Source organism: Megascapheus bottae, unplaced genomic scaffold, assembly GCF_031878675.1.
Source record: "Megascapheus bottae isolate mThoBot1 unplaced genomic scaffold, mThoBot2.hap1 HAP1_SCAFFOLD_107, whole genome shotgun sequence".
NCBI lineage: Eukaryota > Metazoa > Chordata > Mammalia > Rodentia > Geomyidae > Megascapheus > Megascapheus bottae.
The window spans coordinates 297524-317939 of NW_028327432.1; the positions used below are offsets into that span (position 1 = coordinate 297524).

At 36.0% G+C, this 20416-nt stretch overlaps 1 long non-coding RNA gene across 1 annotated transcript; it reads right to left on the reverse strand.

Moving 5' to 3' along the window:
* Nucleotides 1–2906: 2906 nt before the first annotated feature.
* LOC150039859 (uncharacterized) lies at nt 2907–20326 on the reverse strand. Its single transcript, XR_016534200.1, has 3 exons — nt 20170–20326; nt 16171–16283; nt 2907–2988 (listed from the first exon to the last, which is right to left on the reverse strand). It is a non-coding gene; the product is annotated as an uncharacterized LOC150039859 (long non-coding RNA).
* Nucleotides 20327–20416: the final 90 nt, after the last annotated feature.

A 20416-nucleotide genomic window follows, 5' to 3' on the forward strand; every position in this document is an offset into this window, starting at 1 on the left:
AAGACAACTCTTGTTGCTGGCATGCCTCTTTTAGAGAGCATAAAAGGACAGAAATAAGTTGAGACCATAAATGATGCGCTCAATTTGGGTAGGTACGATACTAACTGAGTGCTTTCCAGGTGTGAGGCATTGTAATGTCTTGTGTTTAATTTTCCCTAAAACTCCATGTGGTAGATCATCTTCCCAGTTAACAGCTAAAGAAACTGAGGACTAATGTACCTTAGAATTGGCTAGTTACAAAACAGTAGCAAACTGTGTAAGAATCCTTTCTTGACTGAATTTATTCTGGGTCCATGGCTCGCCAGAGAGAAGCTTCGGATTCCCAAGGGGATCCTTAGCAACATGGGAAGGAGGGGGAAATTTGGGTTGTCTGGAGGCACAGGGAGATGTCAGGGTTCCTCTCATCTTTTGGTAGAAGCGAGGGATGCTAATATTATGACGTGGACAGGACAGTCCAAGAACATACCCACAGTGCTGTGGAGGGAGAATCAAGAGGTATCAGAGATGAATGACGAGCCACATATGTTCATCACAGTGCAATTTGTAATAGCTGAGTAGTCCAAGACTCAATAAATTACAGTGTATCTATTTATCAGAGCTCTGTGGCTACTAGCATGATATTTTTTCAAAAGAATAACCATATGAAAAAATTCACCCTTCCTATTTACATGTGCAAAAGCAATATTTGCCAAAACATTCATATTCACAAGTCCTAAAAGTAATCTGGTTAGCAGGGTTGTTGTGTTAGAAAAGTATTTATATGTTTATGTATGCACATGGGAAATACTTTGAAAGACATCAGCCAAAGTATTAATTACTATTTGTTGCTGAAGTATAGTAGAGAGTCCATATAAAATATTTTATGACAGAATCATTATAAATAGCCACACATACCACTGTAAGAAGGAAACACTCATAAGTAATATAATCTATTATCTCAAAGTCCTTATGAATTCCGTAAGCCAAAGATTTGATACCCATCTTTTCAGAATGTGTCGCTGGCAGCATTTTATTTCATTTTATTTTCTGACATCAAGTTCTTTAATAATAGAAAAGAAAAGCACCAGGTGTTTCTCAACAGGTTTCTTTGCAATGGCAGCAGAGTTCACTGGTATATTTTTTTCAGAGCCAAAATAACACCTACTATTCACATGCCCTATCTTTAAAGCCTTCATTGTTTCACTATGATTCAAAAGTGAAGTTACTCACTCCCGCCCACACAGCAAGAACAATACGATCACGACACTGAACTGAATAAATACTTGAAACTTCATAAATAGTAGGTATCTCATCTCAGAATGTCTTATGAGTAGAAATCATTATGATGCTGTCTGCCATGTAATTTATCATCATCATCGTTTGGGTTTTTGTTCTGGTACTGGCGATGGAACTCCATCACCTGAGCCATACCACCAGTCCAACATTTTGCTGGTTAATTGGAAATGAAGAATTTTCTGTTTGGACTAGCTTCAAACTGATCCTCCAGGTCTCAGCATAGTGAGCAGATAGGATTTCATATGACAGTCACTGGTGTCTTGCTCAGAAGTCTTACTTTATTAGAACACACTCTAACAAATTACCCTTTATTTTACTGACCAGTACCTCATAGTGACCTGGAAAAAAAATACAACTAAAATGGTAGAAAACCTTCAAAAATACCATGAGATTTATATCGGCCAAAAAAACCTGCTAAGAAAAAGTTTATTCCCCAATACAGATGAAAAATTTGACCTACAGTAGCAAGAAAAACAACAAAAAAGTAAGAGCTGGACAAACACAAAATGGAGAAAGAAGATAAGAATTGTGATTTCTTTCAAAATTGTAATGATTAAATAAAATAAAATTTGCTTATTTTCATCTTCAAGGAATCCAAATGGTTTACATTATATCTAGCATACAGACTACTACTAAATAATAACAGTTAACAATATCACAAAGTATAAAGGTTTTCAGAAACATAAAAATGTTAGAAGGTATTTCAGATACTTCTTTGATTCAAATTAGAGAAGATATATCTAATTATGACATGATATCAAAAGGAATGCTGTATAAACTAAGTAAGCAAAGATATTTGCCAGTAATATTAAAAGTAATTCCTGAATGTTTCTCAAGTATGTGAAATACAGAGAAAATCAATGCCTAGCATGACAGTGCCACTTGTCAAAACAGTCTGTTGAATATCTTTATCATGCTGTCTTGCTCATTTATAATCTCCTATATTTGAAATTCAAAGAGCAGTTGTTAAAAGCTTAGTTCCATGGTAGGTGTTCTTAAAATGTATTCTATCCTCTATAATGATGTGGTGGCTTAGTTATTCTATTATGGCGTGTTTATCATTGAGAAAACAGAGTGTAAAGAAATTAAATAAGCCCAGAGTTGAGTCAGTGGACCAGAAAACCTGAACTCTCAATCCCTCTGCTGTATACCCTCTGCTGTATACCACAACCCTCCCTATAATCCATATGCAAATGAGTACCCAATTCAATTCAACAAATGTTTCAGAGCAATTTATATTTAGCAAGACATTGTACTTTATGAGAATGAAGCATAGAAATATTAGAGGACTTGCCTGAAATCTCAGAACACTTTCGCAAATGTCCATACTAGAACGCAAGTACTAAACATTGGGCCTGAAGAGCAAGCAACAAGACAAGTTGAAAGAGAACAAGCTCTGGAAATGAGACACATTGGTCCTCAGAATCCAGGCCCATCACATCCAATGTATGACATAGGTCTAAAGTGAACCTTACTTATTTTACATCCCCACCAATTAACTAAATTAAATATTAGGTACTGCTCTGCAATTTTATAGAACTTTTTACTTTGTTTAACACATTCTAGTCTTCTTCGCTGCAAATGAAGTAGATACTCCTCTTAAAAACAATGTGAACACAGTAGTGGTTCTTGCCTGTAAAACAAGGTTTTGAAAGGTGAGACGGGAGGATCATGAATTCAAGGGTCACCCTGGAATACATTTTGAAATCCTCTCTAAAAACCACAAAGGAAAGAAAAAGAAAATATGGTTTCAGAAATATAAAAGCCACATATAGTTTTTCAGATAAAATAAAGGACTCTCAACTAAATTGGAATTTAAGAACCAATTTTTCAGTTCAAGGATGTCTTAAATATTGCATGTTTATCTAAAATTAAAATTTTACTGGGCAGTTCATATATGTTTGCTAAATATGGCAACCTAAAAATGGCTGTGCTTGAAATAACTAAGAATTTCTTGGAATATCATTCAAAACAGAACAAAAATTTCTTCCTCCTAGAAATTAAAATATCTTAAGATATCAATAACAAAAAAACCCATAAGGAAAAGAAAGGAAGGACTTTGAAACTAATTTCCCTTGGGATACATAGCCACTGTAATTATCAGAAGCATTTGGAAATGACCCATATATTGCTTAGAAATTTTGATCAATAATACTTCTAATCTTTTGCCCATTCTCCTCAAGATTTAATTTTTGGAATCCTATTTATTCAAAAGATGTTAGACATTATCATTTTATTGGTTTATTTCCACCTGTGAACTTTGACCCATAATGGAGACTTTTGTTTTGTATGGTCTGCTCTCCTCCCTTGGCCTACCAAGGAGACCTTTTGGACTGGACATGGAGATCAGAACAGATGCTCCAATGCACAATATCCAGACTCGGAGCACAGATTTATTTCCTCCAAGTCAGTTTTGCTCAGTGAAGTTTCCCCAGACTCTCAACCACTGCCAAGGTTAATGTAGGCCCTGACTCTGCCTGCTGATTCATATTAATTAAGACAATCAATGATCTTGTTTCATACAGTGTCTGTTTTTAATATAACCTATTTGATGAGGCTGTATTAATTTAGGAGAAATATGCACTGGCATTCTGGCCTGCACTTTTCCTAATTATCTCACAGCTCTCATTCCGCAGTGAAATTAGACTGTGGTTATCACAGTTAATGGAAGCCCATAGCTCTTAGCTAAGTGATCTCCTCCAGTGGAAAGTCATCGTTTCTTGCTCCTGGCTACATAAACATGATTGTGCTATCTAAGCAATGCCCTGTGGCTGTGGATGTGAATGTTTTAACAAAATATTCAGGTTCAAAAGAAATCCTTTATATGTTCCCTTATGCTTCTCTTGAGTTCTACATCACCTATCTCGCACTGCCCATTTTTCTTTTAAGAACTCAGTAGAATCTTGGTCCAAATGAGGACTTACTCTTCTGTGTGCCTGTCCACTCTTTTCAATCATTCACTTACTAAGTGCCTACATCCCTCACTAGAAAGAAACCAGTCACTTCCTGCATGAAACATGAATCCATGAGGCAGGCAGCTCCACAAGTTAATTTAAGTCAATCATCACAAATTGTAAATACACTAAGAATTTTTAATGGATTGATTTCATACAAAATGATCTGGCAAAACAATTTTTGAAAGAGGGACAACATCTGGGCTGAAACTGTTGTGATTACAAACATTCAGTTATCGGAAGAACCAAGAAAAGAAAATGAGCCCGTGAAGGAATAGTACTCATGAAATCCTGAAGCAGGACCCTTTCTTATTCTAGAAACCAAGCCAAGGCTAGAGTATGAGGAGGCATGCAGAGAATACAAGAGAGACTGATTGTAAGCTTCCACCAAAGGGGCCTTTTGCCTTCCCATGTTCCTTCTACCAGTGGACCCTGAAAAGGGGTTGACAGCACATCATTCCCCTGGCCTACTGGGCAAATATGTAACTTAAAAGGAAGTAATGACACAGTGCTCATCTTGTATTACTGACTATGCCAGTGAGGATGCCTGGATCAAATAGAAATGTTAGAAAGTTGAGCCAACTGTAGTTGCATTTGTTTAAATGGACTATGAATTCCAGTTTTATCTGTGAAAACAGTAAGCCAGTCCATTTCTGAAAGACTTGTTATTTACAGTAGGCAGTGTTTGGTAAGCTATTTTCACCAACAAGACACTGCTTATATATTTCCACTTCTTTAAGGCTTACATTCAGAGTAGATTTATTTGTTTTCATTCTAAAGATAAAAGACTCAGGAACAGATATAGCAATGAACTAAAATTGGGAGTATTAGTGTTTGAACCCAAGGCAATCAAGTCCAGAATACATATCCTTAATCATGATTACTAGCAGCCAAAATTCATCTTGGGAAGCTAATCAAACCATTAAGGTGCATCAGTATTTAATGCACTGAGATGGCAGCAAGATATTTGACATGTCAAAGAGTATACTTGCCCTGAATGTGCATTAGGTAGAAGATATGAAATATATCTTTAATGAATTTCCATATCTCTGCTTTCTTAGTTATAAGAAAAGATTATCTAGTCACACTTCAAATGGTTCCACTGTTGCTATAGAAACTGCTTTCCTTTAAGTTTTTGAGGTGACTGTCAGCTTGTAAAACACTCAATGCTAGCAGCAACACAGCACTAATGGATGCCTTTAGGAAATTCTAATTTCCCCCAATGTTCTCCATCCTCTAACTTTTTTTCCCCAAATCAACTTACATACGGAACCTAATGAGAATCAGTGTACTTGCTAGGCAAACATAGTTGTAAATCAAACTGTGGGTCTCAGGCCAGGGCATAACCCTGGGAAGACCTCCCAAGATCCTTCTGTAAATGACCTATTTCCCCTGAAGTTTCTGGGTCTCTGACAAAGGCAATGAAGGAGAAAGAAATAGGAGAAAGAAGAGGAGAAGGAGGAAGGGAGGGAGGAAGAAGAAAAGGAAAAGGAGAGGCTTCAGCGTGGAGGAGAAGGAGGAGGAGGAGGAGGAAGAGGAAATGAAGAAAAAGAAGAAGAAGAAATTTACCCACCTTTATTCAGCAGTGTTAAGAGCCTATTCGCTACCTTCTCTTTCTTCTGTCTTCAATCCTCCACTTCCAGCACACAGGGGGACTTTACGTCTCTCCTCACATTTCCAGATCCAGAACACTATTTCTTCCGCCCCTTTTTGCTTTTCCTGCCACCTCATTTTTAATATAAGCATTGATGATTTTAATTCCTAGTGTATCCTACACATGCCCAATCTCTTACTTTTCTATTCTTATTATTGTTTCTGATTTTTATTTACCATACTTAAATGTATAGTTTGTCTTTGAAGTATTGTTATTGTAACCATGGTCTTCTCTCTTCTGAGTGGTAGTGAGGAAATGGAGATTTGTGTGTGGCACATAAACCACAGGCTTGATTTTGCAAGGGTAGTATTTTGTGTTCTCATATAAAATCTGAGATTAGAGAAGACATAGAAAGGGAAAGGGGAGTTAAGAAAGAGGTTGATACATAAAGTGGCAACTCCTTTTTTGTACACCTACTTAAAGATAGTTTTTAAAAAAAGCACAAAAATTAACTAGATCTAAAATACTTGGGCATAAGAAATTATACAGGTCTCTAGGCATTCACATATAGTGAAACCAAAGGAGGAGACAGGAGAAGAACAGAAAGACACACTGCCTATGTGCATCTGATCATCCAAAATAATATATATCCACATGAACTTCAGGAAATGAAAGTGAGGGTTTTTTTTTCTTTTTAGTTTCTCTTGTCTTTCCATTTTGTTCTGTCTGGTTATCTGTCTGTGGGAGATTGAAGGGAGGCACAGAAATGGAGAGACAAAGGATAAACAAATGCAGCAGTGGGGCTCACTGGACACTATGCTGAAAATTGTTGAATACAAGTGGTGTACAACTTGTGAGTGGGGGAATGGGAGGGAAAGCCTGAGAGAGAGCAAGGGAAGAGGTGACATTACCCAAAAAAGAAATGTACTTTTTACCGAACTGTAGCCCCTCTGTACATCCCCTTTACAATAATTTTTAAAATTACAATTACTTTTAAAAGGAAGTTGACATGATATGAACATTCAGAATGTCACAGCAGAACCCATTGCTTTGTACATTAATGTGTATCAATAAGAAAGTGACAAAAGTATAAGCTCATGATAACTAAATGAAACTATTCTTTCTGGAGAAAGAAGCTAATAGGAGAAAAGTGAACTTAAACATTATGTGCAGGAGGAAATAAAAAGTATTTTCAAACTTATGGTAAGAAATAATACTTTGAAATTTTTTTTCAGTGCTAACAGAATTCTGAAAGGCCATGGGGAAATTAAAACATCATCCACATTTTGCTGGGGGGGGAATCTTTTATCCAGACAGAATACTGCAAATGCAAAAATTTTAATTGCATTGTCATATCTAACCGAGGAAGGTGTTCCTTTCTAATTTTTTTTTTGTCTAAAGCATCCTCTCAGAACATTTTTGAGGAGAAAAAACTGCATTTTTAGATGCTCAGCTGGAAAGTCATAGGAAAGTTTTTGTTAATAAAAAATGCAAGCGGTGATTTAAGAAGCCTCCGCGGGGGCCAGGAGTTTGGCCTAGTGGTAGAGGGCTTGCCTAGCATGCACGAAGACCCGGGTTCAACTCCTTGGTGTTACATACATAGAAAAATGCTGGATGTGGTGCTGTGGCTCAAGTGGTAGAGCTCTAGCCTTGAGAAAGTCCAAGGACAGTGTACAGGCCCTAAGTTCAGTCTCCAGAACTGGCAAAAAAAAAGAAGCCTCCATGGCACCCAGATCATCCTGATCAAACAGGGAAGAAAGCACCAAAGGTTCAAACACTATTGGCAGAACCTGACATAGAACTGTAGCGTAAGACCACATACTCAATAACCAATGTGTACAGGGGAAAACGACGTCAGGGAAAGCTTGATTTTATTTTCATGTAAATTGCAATGTCATTGAAAACCTATTTCAAATAACTAAATTAAGCAAGGGAAGAAGTGGGCTGGGTGGTGTAGGTAAGACACATTGAAAGGGATGACATTGATTAAGATGCCCTGAATTTATAACTGCTTTCAAGAAGAGGAACAAAATACAGAATGGTCAAGTCTGAACCATAGGAGTGTAATAGGAAACCATCCCCATCTCTTTGAATGACTCAATGAGTCTCTAAGCAAAGTCTGCCAGCAGTTGTGAAATGTGCAGTATTAACTTGCAGTATTAACTTTCAGTATTAACTTTCAGAATTCTACAAAAACCTATTTCTGGAAGTCAAATATGATTATACGTTACAAGCATAGAAGTTAAGGTCAGATTGTGTCAAATTTATTCACTTTTCCAATTATCTTTCAAATTAGGTTCATCATTCATTTTGAAGCTTTCTTCTGGTTTTTACATAATAAAAATTAGTTTGAAAAAACTTCATTTAATTTAATAAAATTCCAACTCAAAATTATTTCATTAGCTGAGTAAAAATTTTTTTAAAAAATTTATTAACATTGATTTTTAAATCATATTTCAAATGACATGTTTAACAAACAAGTATTCAAGAAAGGAATCTCTATATACAATCACTGGCACTTAGTGTTTAGAACATAATCAAAATTAGGGTAAGGGTTCATATATCGTAGATACATATTATTATGTAATAAAACATGTCTATAGAATCATAGGTTTTTATATCTATGTAGTTGTGTTTATCTCCAATATCATGTCCATAGCATTGGGTATGCAACTATTGAGTCTTTACTCTTGTACTGTTTGGATCTAATAGCCACATATTGAGGATACCATGCGCCTTTTGTTCCTTTGTTCTTGACTCGTCTCTGAGTAAAAATCTTTTATCAATTTTAAAATACTGTGTAACAAAATAAAATTCCAAGCTACTGAAATACAAGTAACATTTCTTGATGCTTAAATAGATAGCTTGTGCAAAAACATAATCTACTGCTAGAAAAAGCCAGAGGGTTATCAAGGAGTATTGTTTATTGTTTTTCTCCGCCCTGCTGAGCTCTTCTCAAAACCTCTACTAAAGCGTGTTCAACCCTTAGATTCTGAGTGCTTTTAGAAGGTCTCAAGTACATTTTCTCACTGCAATTTATTATTAATTCTGACCTTCAAAAGACTTTCGCAAGCAGGATGTAGCCCAAGAAAATAATGGGGGAAAAAAAGCAAACTGGTCTTCAGCATTACTTATATAATTTTCTTCAGGATTTGCTAGTCAAAGCTCTCACCCAAATTTCTGTTTATCTAGAATCCTGTTCACTGTTTAGGTCATTGCTCTGGTTGAGATTAGCCTAAGAAAGTGGTTTGTGGCCATGACTCAATACTTGTAATGTACTTGAGCATGGAGGTCTCCCAGCAATCCTGCTAAGAGCAGGTCTATAGCCTCTCAATTACTCAAATTTCTTCATTCATAAAATGGGAGGGGGAAAAAGCTAGCAAACTATTTCAGAAACAGAGAAACTACTTAAAATTACTTCCCAAGGAAAAGTCTGATGAAATCTACTCTGTAAATAGCTATTTGAAGGAGTTTAGACTCACTCATGATGGGCCTGTTTCCAGGTACAGCAAGTTTCTATACATCACACAGAAGCAGAAACTTGAGACTTTGTCATAGTTCAAGCTGAAAGAAGATATTTCTGAGGGCTATTAATTCCATTTCTCAGGTGACTATCCCTATATTCAAAATACCTTGAATAAAAATGGCCATCTGTATCTGGAAAGTTTTATTTTCCCCTCAGAATTCACTGGATATGGCAGCTGCTTATTTACTGCACAGCTCTGGCTTTGCAAAGCAGATCTGATGATCTCTTAACACCTAAGTTTCAGCTTCTCTCAGAGGAAAAATATCACACTACCCCAGTCTCATTAAATTCACCTTAGTTTGCATAGGTGCTGCAAATAGTATTCCTCACCTTTATTTGTCAGCTAATGAGAGAATTCTTATGATTAGAAGGTGGAGGAATTATTTATACTTGCAGAAGGTGTTAAGTAGTTTTCCCAATGGCAGTAATTTCTATTTTTAGGACTGTACTTTCACAACATTTTCCTTGCAAATGTATTTTTAATCTTTACTTTCATTCTTCATTGCTTTGTTTTAAATTAATCATTCTTTTTTAAAAAAAATCTGTGGACTACTTTTCAAAACAATGGAATGCCCACAAGCTGGCAGTTATGCTATGGTTTTACTGATAAGTAAAATGAGGTGAACATGGTACCTTCTACATTTCTATAGCCAAATATAGGTCATAAGAATACCATAGAGGTTTATTTTGCATTTTCCAGTGTAGAGACAAATTTCAAAGGACTGATGCAAGAAGAGATTCAGAAACAACAATTATTAGGTAAGTTAAATAGCCCAGTCACACTTAGACTTTAGCAGCTGAGTACAATAACTTCTAATAGAACATGATAGAGTAACAATTAGTCATTTTGCCTAAATAAACAAGTGGAATAAAATTTAATACTCATGAATGCTGAATCTATAGAAATGACACCTGTTTCAAAATGGTTTGTCTAGTAACATTTATATTGAGACCTGTTTTTGCAAGCTACTTTAATTGTTCTTAGACTGTTTTGAGGAAGTTGTACCATAGTCTCCAGTATCCAAACCCTTCCTTCTTTATAGAGTACATTGGTATTCTTACTGGCTTGATAATCTAGTCCTGGGTTCCATATGCTGTGTCCTTTCAGCCATTTATCTCATCTACTGAATCTGGGTGGGGCCTCAGGGCCCAAGGGAGAGCAGACATCATGGTAAGGAAGCAAGCTACTTGGAAGTCTGTTCTCCCTGCGGGGGTAACAGAAGCAATCAATCATCCCAGGAGGTTTAGAAAGGTACTTCAGGTCTCTTGTTGATATAAAGTTTCTTGGAATGAAAAAAACAAGTCTACAATATTTAAGCACTGAATCTATTTCTAGAGAAAAGTTGGTATGGCAAAGGAACATAATGTATTCTTAATTGGAGCCAAACTTCTTATCTCATCATTTTAGTACACATCTAAAACAGATTCCTATTATACACAGAGACAGTTTAAAGGGTATTTTAGCCAGTAAACACTAACTCCTCACAAAAACTGTTTTCAGCAGCTTGCTAGGATTCTATCATTTACCAAGAGGCCTTGAGGAGTTCTGTAACTGGGTACTCTGTGGGAGCCAACCAATCAATAGCAAATGCAGTGCTCCGCTCACTCCTCCACAAGTCTATTAGTAGTCCCGAGTCATTTCAAACTCATAGTATTTACTGAGCTTATAATTACTGCTCATGATTTGTGGCCACAAATTTCTGTCAAAGCACATTTCCTCCATCAACCATTATATGTATCTTTATGATGGGCCTGGTGGTTCACACCTGTAATCCTAGCTACTCAACCTTCTCTCACTGAGCATAAGAAAGTAGACCTGAAGCATTTGTTTTCACAAGCAGAATGTACAGTTATTCCCCTCTCTGAGCAAAGTCTTGCCCAACCAAAACATTTTCAGCCTCTCTTATTATGAAGCTTTCTGTTAAGGATTTTGTAGGGGGAGAGGAGTCAAAATGTGTCTTACACAGCCACTGCAGTATTCACTTTTGAATGAATCCAAGGAAATTTTATTAGGTTAAAATTTATTGAGTATATCCAAAGTAATGACACTGCATGCTTCAAGTACTTCAGAGGAGTTAGTAATAGTTCCTACATCCATCTTATTACTGGAGACATCAATCCACAATTTGTTTAAATTAAAGCACGGTGTTCCAAATAGCATTGGCTCTGACTGATGTGAGAAGCCAATAAGCACATCAAGAAAGGTCAAGGGTATTTTGGGTGCCAATCTTAAGACTTACTAGAGTTTAAAAGATGAGTCTCAAGGCCAGAATTGCTCCCCAATTAATCCAGCCATAAATTTTAAGTCTAAACCAAACACCACAACTTTTCTAAGACTAAATAATCAATTCTTAGAAATATCTGGAACTGAGTTGGATTTTCCTTGTGAATAGCACTCCATATATACCAAAGAGAAACTAGTTAATTCTGCATTTTAAATTAAAAACAAGTAACATTTTATGATATGTATGTCTCAAGTGTTACCTGCAACAGCCACACTAAACCAATCATCATTTATAGGTAATTCTGGTTTGACTGCATTTTGTGTGTCCTCGTTTGCCAGAACCCTAAAGCCTATTATAATACCCAGCATTTGCCATTTCAGGAATGTTAGTAATATTTTTAGAGCCCTGATTAATTATTCAAAGATTTTTTAAGCGGTAAGACATTTGAAATATCCAGTGTACTCACTCTGAATCTTAATTATATATATGTGTTTTTTTCTGAAATTATATATTTTTCTCCATAGCACCAGTTGTTTTAAAAAGCATTAATACCAATCATTTATGTGAGAATGCATTCCTTTGAAATATTTATGTATCTTTATGAAGTAGTGGTGTAAAGGGGCTTCAATTCCAGAAGTCAGGTTCTCAATTATCAGTGTGCTGCCCAAGCTCCATTTTCAACTTTGCTTCATGGGATTAGGTTCTACTTCCTTTCTGCTAACATAATATTTTATGGATATATTTATTTTAATGTATCTTAAGTAGTTTCACAGAAAGGTTTCAATTCTCCATGTCAACTTAGGAATACGAGGCATCCTGATAAATGTCACACCTTCCACCATTCTGCCCCGACTTGTTCCAACCCCACGTCTTCCCCTCCAGTTATTTCATACGGTTTCCAAACATGTACATTAAATGTGAGTACTGTTACTACTGTGACTCTGCTACCATCTTAAAAGTCAAAACCAAACCTTTAACTCGGTAGGCTTCCCATGTTTTATATAGCTTATCCCACTGTTGGTCTTCTCACTAAATGATATGCCTTGAGAAAAACAAATGTTGGACCTCTGCACCTATTCGTGTATGCATCCCCCTTTCCAGTTAATCAGACTCAGAAGGAAGCTGTGGTGGAAGAGCAGCTACACCCGAAGGCAGCAATCATTCTGAAATGGCAGAAGGTAACTATGCAGCCCAATCCCTTAACAGTCTCTAACTGCTTGTTAGGTCAAGACCAAAAATAAATGGAATAGCAGATGTTCAAGTGAAGCCTTTTCCAATTTATGGGGCCTTTGGGAAAATATGTATTTTTTTCTAGGCCATGGAAAGTAGTTGAAATTGCTAAAGTAGATGATATTATCATTATAACAATGTCTTCTAAAAAACTAGGGGAAACTTTGGGGCCTGTTGACTCTACTCAGATGATAACCTTTAAATATTTTATCCTCCCTTTATTTGAATTTCAAGAATGAAACAAAGAACTGAAAATGGCTGTTTTTAAATTTTCACATAACCCCTAGGTATTTATAGTAAATAAACTATGTTGAAAATATATTTTCTGTGCACTAATTTTCAGACTTTTCTTATTCTGATGATTGGCTGTTCAGTACCTGAACAAAATTCAAATTTACTTTGAATTATTTCAAACGGTGTTAATTTTTGCCAAATGTTTTATACCCTATATATGGGTCACGTATAATATAACCCAAGTTAATTACCAGTATGAAATAATAAACTTAAACTGTTGTACATCGTCTCTATTTAACATCTGTTAGTTTTTCTGGTTAGGAAACATCGATTTTTTTTACTTCATTTTAGTCTTCATCTAGAATTTTGGTTAAACTGTAACTTAGTGTCCTCATTCTTCTCCCAGGGGATATAAGTTCTCTACTTTTGAATGAGTGTAAAGGAGACACACAAAAAACTGAAAATAGTTTCGAACCTCTTAGTTTTATCTTCCCAAATCCTAACACCTTTCTATATTCCTGTAGGAGGATAATACTATGAACTTTTTCTTTTATTTGAAGTTATATTTATTATATTCCAGAATCATTATTTAATTGAATGGAACAAAGTTGCTTGAAACTAAAGACCTTTGAAATACATGCTATATACATTCATTTAAACTTAGAAAGAAAAAAAGAAGATGTAGACAGTATGAGTTGGCTGCCATGACAATTCTTGGCTCTAGGTGACTGAGTTCAGTGGTGTTCAGGACAATTTTCCTCTGAGGCCTCATTTTAGGTTTATAGACAATTTCTGAACCACATGGTCTTCCTCTGTGTGTGTTTATGTCCTAATTTTCTTCTCTTATATGAATAACAGTTATATTGGAGTAGAGCTTATTTTAATGACCTCATTTTAACCTAATTATCTCATTAGAGACCATGTCTTCAATTATAAAGGCTTCAAAATATAAATTCAGAGGGGGAGAAATACAGAGATAAAAGAAAGCTAAATGCTGCTGCATGACCACATTACTGGAGACTTTGAGAAAAGGTAAGAAAATTCACCATGACAAAAGTGGTAGATAAAAGTTGAGGTGTAAGAAGACAGCATGTTCAGAAATCTATACAGAAATACGGTAATTTTTGATATTGCTAACAAATTTAGTAACGCATTGTAAGAAAAGCTTGAGAATGTCTTTATATTAGTAACATGTACATTCCTAGATATGTAATAAAATAGCTCTTATTCCTTGGCAATTGACACACTGTGCATTCCCGGGGGAAATCAAGATGAGCCGGGGGAGGGGAGGGAGGGAAATGGGGACCATGACATGAGAAAGGGTATCAATGTTTGTGAAGTAATGCACCTTCTATCTGGTGAATATAATGTAACCCTTCTATTAATTACAATAAAAATATATGGAAAAAAACTTACAGAGATGCCCACCCTATGGGATTTTTCTATAATTACTCTGAAACATTTTTAAATGTGACCCTCAGTAGGCAATCATTTCACATCACAATTCTATGATGCAAAACCAAATTAAAACTTTAATGAGACAACGTTCGCTCTATTTATACATGATGTACTATTCTCATTTGTCTTTGATGGAGTTCTAATTTATTTTCTCAAAACTTACCATTATAATGTAAAGCGACTTCATAAAAACACTAATAGCTCACAATATGCAGTTTGAAAAAATACAGCAAAAATGGCAGAAATGGTACAATCATGTATTTATTGCAAACTGTCATTTTTCTCATTATCTCTAAGATTCTTCTGTCCTCTGAAACATCCCAAATATAGATAATCCTGAGAGAGAAGCCATATCTCAACTACATAATACTCCCATATAAACTCTGATAGAAATCATACAACAACATCCCCCTGGATCTATTTGCAAGTTCTAATATCAGGATTGTCTAATAACACTTCAGCAATAGTAGAAATGCTTTTAAAAACATATTGTCTAACATGGCAGTCAAGGGAAACATGTGGCTGGTCGATATTTGACTAGGATACTTACGCACCACAGGGATGTAAAGTTTTAAATGTAATTAATTTTTACTATAATTAATCTTGAACACAATTAATTATTTAGTGCTTAGTAGTTCCTATACTATTAGAGGGCACAGTGACAGGGATTACTGGACTGCCAGAGGGCACCAACTAACATGCTAACTGACAGGTAAACTCTCATCAGTCTCCTAACACAGAATTACAAAAGAAATATCTTACTTTTCCTCTTCTCCAATATACATCCTTGAAATATTGGCATATGTTTAGTTTAAATGGACGTATCCATGGTGTGTGTGTGTGTGTGTGTGTGTGTGTGTGTATGTGCGCGCGTGTGTGTGTGTGTGTGTGATGTGTGTATGTCAATGGCATGGGGCAAATTTTAATTTTTTCTTTCATGTGTAGATATCAATAGAAAAGGTTAAAAGAAATAAAGTATGAGATTAAAATACATCCTATTAATCTTCAGAAATTTGAAGGAAAATCCCAAAGCAAATGAGGGCCATAGATCTAAACTGGCTTAGAAGAGATAAGAAAGAGTAAGTTGCTAAGATGGGGGACACACAAAGCATGAGGGCAGTCATCATGCTGGGAAGGGGACAGCCTCGGAGGAGGATACAAAACTCATGGAAGTCGCTCAGTTTACATTGGTATGTCATCATTTTAAACATGGTGTAATTGGTTATTGAAATATACCCTTTCGTGATGTTGAAATTGAAATAAGTTTAGGCAACTACCCCAAAGTCACATTTGTTACTGAGGTGAGAATCTTGAATTCTAACTATGCAATAATGTTATCTTCATAATCCCAACCTTATGTGAGGAACTTCGCCTTTCTTAACAAAATTAAACAAATGACCAAAAGAAACAAGGAGTAGACCGCACTCAAACATCTGGTTTCAGTGGACAGATCTATTTACCCACTAGACTGAGACCTATATTTTCTCATCACACTATTGTAGTGTGGACTGAGTTGAGCCTTCACATTTCAGCCCCATGCTCATTTCATCTTATGATCCATCTGTGGACCAATATTCTTGATCGCCTATTGTTCTCCAGGCATTGTTCTCATAGGCCCATATGATGGGTTAGAAGTTAAGTCCTTGACTCTTAGAAGGATTCTGTGTCATGTACCTTTGACATCCTGCTGCAATGGTCCAAGCTGCTCTTTTGACCTTATCCCAGTCACACTGCATTAGAAGCCAACCAGTGTGTTCAAAGTATAGCTGAAGTTCAGCAAATGTCTTCTGAGAGAAAAAAAAGAAAGCATACCGTATCAACATTTGCCTTGGGAGTCAGGTGATACATTTTCAAATAATGTAATGGAAATTTTCTAATGAGTATAAAGCCAAGACAGAAAAGCTTAATAATAGATAAATATGAATAGTTGCTTGTCACACATAGAGTATACCACTGTCAAGAAGCAACTGAAGTTCATGGATGAATAGTAATTAATGTTTATGGGAAACTCCACAAAATCAATTCCTTTCCTACAGTCTCCCAGGAAGAGTTTGGCTTCAACTCACTATTGATGGATAGGCTTTTTGAACTTGAAAGAATTTTAAACTGAAAATGTTTCCCTGGGGATCAGCTATACAATCACCATTTTCCTGTTAGGGAAACTACTTTGATTTTGATTAATCATTGCAGAGACATAGAGCCTACAGTGAGAAAAAGGCTGTATGTGACATAAAGCTCAGGGAGTCATTGCAGGATATGAGGTAAGTCTAGAAGAAAGTGGTGACTAGATGCCCTCATGACCTAGTCACACTTCTGTGCCTCAGTATCTCCAGTGATTTCAATAATTATTCTGTGTGGTAGCCTATGATCTCTCATTTGGATATCTTGGATACACAAAATATCTAAATACTGGGTAAGGGATTTCAGTGTCTGAAGGAGCTTTTGCGTAAACTGTCTTAACACTCCATCTCTCTGCCCTCAAGGTGAAGTAGGAAGAAAATTTTGTAAGCAGAAATTCTTCCCAACTGCAACTCTGCTAATGCTCTGAAGGGATTCTTGGCATTTCCCACATTCCAGGCATTTGGAGTTCAACTTTCCCTTTTGTCAGACTGAGTTTGTGTGAAAGTTATTGAGGATGGTTCTTGTTTTTGGAGCCTAGTTTGGCATTTTCTGTAGAAATCTATTATGGCATGGCCAAAGGCTCTATACTTCAGCCTTCAATTTTTCATGCGTACAGCTAGAGTCATAATTAAAGTTAGCTGTAAAATATCACATAAATTGGCCAAACTCTTATCTATTAGGCTTAGGTTCCTCGAAAAATGTATTTTTGGTTTATAATATGTAAGTCATTAAGAAAATGGAAAAGAATGAAAAGAGGTTGTGACTGTACCTCATTTATATTTTATAAGACAAGTGTTTCAGCACTTACATTTTATGTAACTTTTAATTAAATCATGCATACAGTTTTATACAACTATTAATAAGTCAAAGTATTTCTATGCAGAATGATTATCCCTCTTCATTTTTTTTGTGGGTCATGGTGCTTAAACTCAGCCTGGGTTCTGTTGCTGAGCACTTCAGCTCAAGGCTACTGCCCTACCCCTGGGCCTGGGTGTTGTCCCTGAGCTCTTCAGCTCAAGGCTACCACCCTACCCTTGAGCTAAACCCCACTTCCTTTTGTGCCTGGGCTGGCTTTGAACCTTGATTCTGAGATCTCAGCCTCCTGAGTAGCTAGGATTACATGTGTGAGCCACCTTGCTCTGGTGTCTCTTCAATGTTATACTATTAATACTCTCAAACTTTTACTAGGACAGGTTCCCTAAGATGATTTTGCATATAAACAATATTACCCTGAAGGGCCTAATTCTTTTTTTGTTTGTTTTGCTAGTCCTGGGGATTGAACTCAGGGCCCAGGTACTGTCTTTGAGTTTCTTTTGCTCAGGGTTAGCACTCGACCACTTGAGCCAAACCACCACTTCTAGCCTTTTCTGTATATGTGGTACTGAGGAATTGAACCCAGGGCTTCATGCATGCTAGGCACGCAGTCTACCACTAAGGTACATTGCCAGCCCCTGCCCAAATTTTATGCTTTAAATTCTAGTCCCATTTGGCTGGTAGTCAACTCTACTTTCCATTACCAATTACAAATAATTTAAGCTTTTCTGTTTAGTTTATAGGGTACCTTATAGCCTAGCATTTATTCGGCAGGTTTTCAGGTGACACAATTAGAAACAGAATGAGAAAAATAGAAAAAAAAGAACAGGCATAGACGGAGGAAAAATAGAATGCAGGAAATAAGTGGGTGATATTAGATGCAATTGGATCCAGAATTGTAAACTGTTTAATCAACTTGCTTATTTTCCTCATCCCCCCAACTTACGGGGATTTTACAATAAACTGTCTTAGGTAAGTCACTGAAAGAATGACTCAAAAGTAGCTGTATGTATTAGTGACGAGAGTACTCTACTTAACATAAAAATATACTGCTGCATTTTGGCAGTATATATTAATGTTTTGATGATATAACTCCTGATAGATGTTTCTGACCAGTAGATGCTATTTCCTTCCTTAGTCTACACTTCAATTATGTAGCTCTATTTTTTTCTGTCTCTTTCTCCCTCTCTTTCTTTCTCCCTCCCTCTCTCTTTCTTCCCCTCTCTCCCTGCTTCCCCCTCCTTTCCCCCCCCCGACATAGCTTAGAATCCTTTGTGTTAGACAATCAGATAAATTATGAAGAAATGTATGGAGAGGGTGCGACTTACTTTCTTAATTTACCTTTTTCAATTAGAGAACTGAAACATCACAACAGTTCCCACTCCTTTGGCAACAATCAGTCATGTAGGCCCACTTATACAAGAGGAAAAAAGGGAAACATGGCTTATAAGCAGCCAGCAACTGCCCAGCCTCAACTACTGTCCAGCCCCCACTACTTGCAGCACCAGCAGTCTGGAATATAAGAAAATGTTTATATACAGCTAGTAATGACTTTGTCCCCATCACTGTATCTGATGCAATTCCAGCAAGTTCATTTCTAAGATTAAAATGCCCTGATGCTTATTGTGAATAGCACTGGTAGCTACATGAACAATTTCAGCAGCCAATTATTTTTTCTTTAGTGAAAATGAAATAAAATAAGCACCAGAACACCAAACCCACTGACCTATTTTCTTTTCTTGTTTCTGGCACCAGTTTATTACAGTTTAGATTAATTTCTGTTTTAAAATTGTGCATGTGGAAGGGTATCAATGTATGTGAATTAATGCACCTTCTATCTGGCAAATATCATGTAACCCTTTTATTAAATACAATAAAAATTATTAAAAAAATAAAATAAAATTGTGTGGAAATACAGTCTCAGCTAGGATTGCATAGGTGATATTATAGGCTTCTGTGATTTCTCTGATTGTTGTTATTGTTTAAAATATTTTATAGAATTTAAAGCTAAGTAGGAATACTGATGTTTATGCTGTTAGGTAGGAATAAGTATGTAAAGTAGGGTAATTACAAATAGAAAGACTGGATTTTTCAAAAGGATAAAAGAAAGAATTATGAATGCTTTTTATCATAGACAAAGATAAATTTTAAGACAAAAAGTTTTAAATGGATTTAAAATTACATAATATATGTGTGAAAGTACCTTAGTATTATATGTAATTTAATGTGTTTTTAAAAATAAATGCAACGTAACTTAAAATTATTTTAGTGATCAATTTAAAAGAAGTGATGGTAATTAGCAGACATAATAAAAATGCCAGGATATTGAAACAAAAGCCCTATAACAAATGATTGTTGTCCTTAATGTACTATGTTGTCTCTCATCTCCTTTGCTGTCCCTTTGTTATCTCATATTGTTACAGTATCTCACTTTGTTATCTGATATAATGAATTTAGTTGTATTTGGTTATTTGAAATTTGATAGGAAAGGGGGGAAAACCAAGACAAGTGGGGGTGTAGGGGGGAGGGTAATAGGTACCAAGACATGTGAAAGGGTATCAATGTATGTGAATTAATTCACCTTCTGTATGGCAAATATCATGTAACCCTTTTACTAATTACAATAAAAAAAACCTACAAGTAAAAAAAATGCCTGTATTTACTACACTCTAGCTTGTCAAGGTGAGGCTAATTAATTGCTTGTTTAATTCATTTATATTAACATTGACGCATACTCACAAAACATGAGGCTAAAGGGTGAGTGTTTCATCAGTGGGAGACACAAAAAGCAGGTGGCAATTACCACAATAGTGTGTCCAGTGCTAGAACCCTGGAAAATCAGGACAACTCATCAGCAGATACCACATTATGCTACTTCATTCCATTTTGGATGAATAATGAGTCTAACCTCTCTCAAACAAGCTGCAAATAGAAAAGAATATGAACATGACTATAGAACAATGATCTGCTATAGATAAAAACATCC